The sequence below is a fragment of the Micropterus dolomieu genome, linkage group LG17 (assembly GCF_021292245.1).
Source record: "Micropterus dolomieu isolate WLL.071019.BEF.003 ecotype Adirondacks linkage group LG17, ASM2129224v1, whole genome shotgun sequence".
Taxonomy (NCBI): domain Eukaryota; kingdom Metazoa; phylum Chordata; class Actinopteri; order Centrarchiformes; family Centrarchidae; genus Micropterus; species Micropterus dolomieu.
In genome coordinates this window covers 29,856,742-29,863,580 of record NC_060166.1, presented here as the reverse complement: position 1 = coordinate 29,863,580, position 6,839 = coordinate 29,856,742, and the positions used below count along the sequence as shown (strand labels likewise).

At 37.7% G+C, this 6,839-nt stretch overlaps 1 long non-coding RNA gene across 1 annotated transcript; it reads right to left on the bottom strand.

The window, feature by feature from the left end:
* Window positions 1-2,747: 2,747 nt before the first annotated feature.
* LOC123985756 lies at window positions 2,748-6,415 on the bottom strand. Its single transcript, XR_006828736.1, has 3 exons — window positions 6,304-6,415; window positions 5,123-5,223; window positions 2,748-3,640 (listed from the first exon to the last, which is right to left on the bottom strand). It is a non-coding gene; the product is annotated as an uncharacterized LOC123985756 (long non-coding RNA).
* Between the last annotated feature and the right edge of the window lie 424 nt (window positions 6,416-6,839).

Below are 6,839 nucleotides of genomic sequence, written 5' to 3'. Positions count from 1 at the left end.
GCCCACAGCTACTTCTATCATTCTCCCAAAGAAGTCATTTGAAGCTGTGCCAGGTTTCCCCCTCAGTTTCTTTAGTGTAGTGTTTAATTTTTCTCTTCCTTTTTACTTCCTTACAAACTTGGTTCTTTCTCTTGGTCGGACAGCTTCTTCTGCTTCTTCTTCTGCTGTGCACAGATGCAGCCAGAGCTGTCAGCTTCAGTCTGCTAATGTGTTTTAACCCCTGCACTTGTCAGGGCAGTTCAGCAAGTTACAGTAACATTCATGAATTGGGCATGTATTGGATTACTTAGACAGCCCCTCCTACTTTCAGCAAAAAAGTCTAGAGGCAGAGAAGAGACGGGCAAAGTCATACTAAAGAGGGAGGGAGAGGGAAAGAGAGGCTGCTCTGACAGCTACAACATCCCCCGCCTACTGTATGCCCATGAGGCATTCCTGAATAAATATCCTGTATTTGTCTTGGAGTCTACACATCAAAGTGTAAACAGAGTCTTGCCTCTGGCGGTGTTAATGAGACGCAAACTAATTTCTTAAATAATCATGTACTCATTACCAGCATGAGAATATTTAAAAGCTGCACAATATCTCCTCTTCACATTCTGAGATGTTTGACATATAGAATCCACATGCACTGCAGTCATCACTGGTTCCATCAGTTCAGTACACAACACCTGCATTTTCTTCTTTATCCTGTGTCAACACCTGCATTTTCTTCTTTATCCTGTGTCTGCCATCTATTCATTGAGGAAATAAGTCAAAGGTGTGAAACCATCAAGTAATATGTAAGATGTAAATCCAGAGAAACATTGACACAGCTTGCAGCTTATGCTCAGTCTTTTTCAACCACTGAAGTGAACACTAACTGGACACACCTACCACATGAACCAGTTTTTCCTAGTCTGACCTACATCAGCAATACAAACACCCTGTGTATGTACGTGAAGTGAAGGCGTTTTCTGTTTTAGGAAGAAACCACAGTCAGAACACGGACCTACCAGCCTATACTCTCTTTTTTTTCACGTCATGTTTTTTTAAGGATTTGCGTTGCAGAACAGAACAATGTGGCCAAAACATCACACCTAAACATGACTAAACAAACAGAGCAGAACTATGTCAAACAGAATAGCTGCACAACAGGGAGTCCCTAGCAAGTTCTTCTTCAATCTAATGAGTCCAGCAGTAATTTCACTTTTCATTCACCTGTCAAAGAAAAAGGCAGCCTAAAGAAAACTGTTTCAATGGAATGTTTCAACAACAGCAGCAGCACACTTGAGAACACTGTCAAAAACAACAAAGAACATTCATCTTGTTTCTACCCCTTGTGCAGACTAATGGAGTCTGAATTACAATTACCTAAGAGCCTAATACTGACCTACTTTAAAATGTCCTTCAGGATAAGAATCATCATGTTGTGATAGTAAACAAAAAGCCAAGCAATGACAAAGCATGTTTTCACAACATCTAAAGACATGCTTTGTGTTTGGGGTTACAGCACATGATCCTAAGTCAGTAGATCAACAGCAGGAAAAAAATCTAAATCACTAATAGCATATACATATGTATATTCACTAAATCACAAACAAATCTGACTCACATTAAAATCTTGAGTCACACCCGCCTACACTCACTCTAAAGCCTTCAGTCATGTTTCAAATAAGCCTGCTCAGTTTTTCAAGTGTCTAAATATGCACATTTGAAGTTTTTTACTTTGTGTTTGATTTAGATTTTTAGGATTCATATTTATATTTTGTGTTCTTTCATCAGAAAGTTATGACCCCTCACTTTCTGATTATTCCATTGAATATTCATGTTTGTTTTTTTAGGTATTCACAACAGTACAAACCTTCCACATTGTGAAATCTGAAAATTCAAAGATTCCAAGAAACTGTCACTGAGGCTATTGTACTATAATGTAGTATTACTGTAAATTACATGGACTAGCAAAGAATGTTATAGTAACAGTGCACCCTCTAGTGTTCAACAAAAATATACTGACAAGTAGGCTAATAACCATAAATTCAGTTCACTTTTACAGCTAAGGATTACTGTATCTGAGAAAGACCTTCTGATAGTATAGTATTAATCACTCCCTTCACGAGTGAAATCAGCCCTGCAGTTTACACACATGCACACACACATAAAACGTTACTTGGTTGCTGAGCTAATTAATTTCCTGAATCTGGCTTAAGAGAAATTGCAATCCGTCAACATGATCCCACGAGACAGAGTGCTAATTCAGTAGGAAATACATGCAAGTGTAACCGCGTTTTTAATAATTTCTCCTTTACCAATAATAGTTGGCTATTCTGTCTACTGATAGATAAAACTGGAGCTGATTCAACTTTCTCAACTTTACTGCAATATCTGGATGTATGTAAGAGGCCTATGTCTTAATTTGACAAAATATACACAACAATAAACAACAAGAACCCTACACTTTGAGAGAACAGTCTGGCTTTTGTGTAAAAACTTACCTCCCAATTATGGATTGTTTGTGCTACATTAACAGGATTTAATGCATAATATAATGTGACAATGATTATGATATGATAGCAACTTACACATTTATTACAATCTATAAAATAGATACAGCCTCTAGACCTTATGGACTACAACTTAGACTGTACTGCATGTCCAAGAATACTGAAGACAAAATTCAACACGAGCAACTCAATAATCAACAAAGTAGTAAACAATGTAGACCAAAAAAAAAATCTGCTAATAAATTAAGCTTTATCACCATTATAACTTCTATATAAACTTTTGTCAGTTGACTGAAATTCAAATCAAATTTACTACACACTGTGAAACTGTCCCGGGTCTTTTTCATCGCATGCGTCAGAATCTGGAGCAGAGCAGGCCTGCCTGGACTGAGAAACGAGGTTATAGTCAGCACGGCCGCTGAAACCAACACCCTCCAGCGGAGACAGAAGGCTGTTTCCATGGTGAGACACATTTAGATTTGCACAGGCAGACCAGAACATGATGAATAATTGATAGATATCAGGCCCTAATGTTAGCACAAACCAGCTGAAGGTTATTTCCAGCTATGCTCATGGACTCTTGAACAGCAAACTCATGCAACAAGTAGACAAACACACAGTGCACTGTGGGAACTGATGCTGGATACAGACGACTATTACGTAACACACTTAAAAACTTTAAGTGTAAGTGATTGTGCCCCTGAAATGCATTTCACTTAACTGTTTACTCTAGACACTCAGGGAAGAAGCAACATGAAGCTACAGAGCGCTGTTTAAACATTTACAAATCTCTTGAATGCTAAGAGGAAGGAATTTGCATAACGACAACTTAATACTGCATAGGATCAAGGCTGTCGGGCTTTTACAGCTGTTAAAACCTTGTACAACTTTTACAGGTCAGACATGCATGATCTTGGCCATTTCACTCAACCATCTCCACATTTTACATAATAGGTAAGGAAAAACCAAACAGAAAGCCAGCATCCACAGTGAATTATTTAACATGTCACCTGTTCTCCACAGTTCACAGTTCTGGATCTGGGTTGGATCTATACACATAAGGACCATTCAATGGCTGCACCTGTTCCCTGCTCTGCCTGCCTATTATCAACCTGGAGAGGGAGTGGCTTCATACTGAACACATGCAGCCACTGTGACCTCTGAGAAAAAAAAAAAGAGACCAAGTCAGGTGAACAGCATGCATATCCAATTACAGTGAGGTGATTATGTTCTTATGCATTGTGCATCAATAGGATTGCCTCGCTTTTGGGGGAAGAAATCACTTATTTATTGTTTCTGATGGATATATGAGCATTTTCCTAATGTGCGCATTGGCTTGCATTTTAATAATTGGCTTTAAAAGTCTTTTTTGCCAGGCGCACTGGGGTTTATCTGAGTAATTCGAAAGAAATTATAAATATCAAAAAGGAAGGTAGGGCTACCCCTTAATAGTCAACCAAACCGCTACTCCATGAGAAGAGTCTTAATTGGAGTTTTCACACTTTCATTGGCCTACCCATCTCCTCACGACGATGCCAGTGTGCTTGTAAAATTTGTATTTTTTAAAGGCTCATTATTACGGTTTTGTATTTCTCTGTAAAGTAGCATAAAGTTAACAATGCTACTTGTAGCATTCTTTCTAAGCCATGGAACTTATACCTTATATTTTACTTATATTTTCTGATTCTCCCAAAATATATATTTAAATAATTAAATTAATATAAAAGTGCAATGACTAGTCGACTAATGGCTTGAACTAGCGACTATCAGTCCACTAGGAAAATCTTTTGGTCAGGGGAAGCACTAAAGAAAAAAGACACGCTAAGCTGAGTTTTTAAACTCTTCATTCCATCAACAGACTCATCTATAAATCATCTCTAAAAGTACTGTTCTGTCAAGAAACCTCTATAATCCTAGTGCCAGTTCAATTTGAAACTGTCTTTAAAAATATATTTCTAGTAGGACTAATTTTTTATGCAAGGGGGAGGCCTTTGTTTTTATTGATTACCCTACTTGCCAGCTTAAAGAAAACATCTTTGATCACATGAACCTATAAAAAGGATTATTTGTCTCATTTTACAATATTATATCAGTATTGACAGTGATCTTATTAATTTCAAAGCAAAGTTTGAAAAAGGCTTTCTGTGAAAGACATTTTTGTCACATATATAAATATTTTTTACCAGAATGACAATACTGTTACGTCAGTTCAAATCAATATTATTTATAAAGCACTTCTGCACAAATACATTTGTTTGTTTTGCAGAAACAGTACCAAACAAAATAACACTGCCAACTAAATCTGTTGGAAAAAAAGTTGGAAAATCCTCATTTTTATATCTGCAAGTCAGAGTGAAAGACTCTCCTCATGCAAATAAAACTGACAATGTGACATTGTTGTGATGATGGATCTATAGAGACATAAATAGACACCTTTCTTTAAACTGACTGACTTGCTAATGCAATACATCCAAGGTAGAGAGCACTGCTTGATCTTTTTGTGCCATGCTATTCTGAAGTGCAGAAAAGAATTCATTCTAATGGAAAGGAGACAATGCCAGAAATATTTTGGATAATCTCAATTATGGGCAGAATTTATGTTTGCCATACTGTCAAAAATGTAACCACTGTGTTATGTCTACCTCTTGTTTTTATGCTTTTCTTTCAGGGGATTCCATCTGTCCCTTTGAGATGTTGATTCAGACTTCAGAGAACAAACACAGACTTCTATTGCAAAATGTTGCTGCAAAAACAGAAAAAGGAAAACTAAGCACCATCCAAACACCCATCAAGGATCGCCAAGGGGCTGGAGTCTATCCCAGCATGCATCAGGTTATGCATCCTGGATAGGCAGTCTTTGCCAGGGCTAACCATAGAGCATATATAATTTACAGTCTATGGGGCTAACACATAAATTACAGTTACAGTAGGGATTTTAACTCATACATATACATGATAGGGAAAATTCCCTATTTATGTGACCTGCTGTCTTTGGTTTGGGGGAAAAGACCAAGAACAAATCCCATGCAGAAAGGCTCTGACTTGCCTGGTGGAGTTTGAAAAGGGCCTCCATGACAACTTCCCAAAACACCTTGTGATAGGGTTTTAAGTTTTTTAGCAATCTGCTCAACTAGAATTGTCTGTAATAAAATGTGTACTTTTTCTTACTAATTTAGTTTCACATCCTTTTTTTCCAGCTTAAGGAATCTGAATTTAAGGGGTTGCTAGTCGAAAGTGCATTTTAAGGCAATTAGCTACATTTGAATCAACTTGGATTTTCTTTCCAAAGCGCAACACATCGCCCTCTGCTGACTTTTACGAACATTTAACTAATAGAAAACGGTTAATCTTTACAGCATGCAGTAAGACACTTTCTGCTTAAAGATTAACCTCGCTGTAACTTTCTTTTTTATATAGCAGGCTTCACACAAATGGATTTTGGAACAAATTGCTTTAAGATGAACGGACGTTGTGTTTTCTTTTAGAAAAAGATGGCTAAACTAAACTTGGCGACATTTCCCCCTCAGTGTTTGAACTTACCTTCAAAATAGATAAGACTCATTATTGTTCGGTTTCAAACCCTAAAAACGCAATTTAACAAGACTTTAACGGCCAACTCCAATTTAGAGCACTTACAACGATTCAGGGTTATGAAAGGCCTCGTGTTATTGAAAAACCAGAGAGGAAAAGAAAGAAAACTAAATTAGGCTCAGTCTTTTTCCAGCTTGCCTACAGTTAGGCTACAGTGCCTAAAGATGAACTGCAGAAAAAGCAGAAACTACAGTGGCAGACTTGCCAGCATTCAAAAACTATGATGAAATACCTTCGTCTACAGCAGGTGCGCTTATTTTGTTTACTCCATCTCCACTTGTGAAGCGAGTTTCGGCCTCAGCGTCCCTCCAGGCGATCCACTTGTTAGGGTTTGATGCACTCCTTCTCCCTCTCGGTCTCCCTCCATCAGCTCTGCAGAGACAGACTCCGCCCCCAGCAGCCACCCTGCTCATGTCCTCCTGAATAATGAAAAACATTCATAGCATTGGCTTTCTTCAGTCTGCATCTTGACCTGGCTCGGGGCCATGTCAGCCGCCTTCAAAAACACCTGCTGCCCTGTGGTTAGTTTTACACGGAAACCTACACGATACCACGGAACATTACAGTAGAGGCTTTAGTAAAAATACAATGGGTGACAGTGTACACTAGAGTCACTAACACGTGATAGATATTTCTATGGAATAAAAATATATTCAAGGTGTTTTAAAAATATAAAATGAATATAAATTTAACTGCAACGAGCAGCAATTCTTACATACATAAAAGATGTTTTGTAATTGTTATCAAATCTTATTAAAAATAAATATA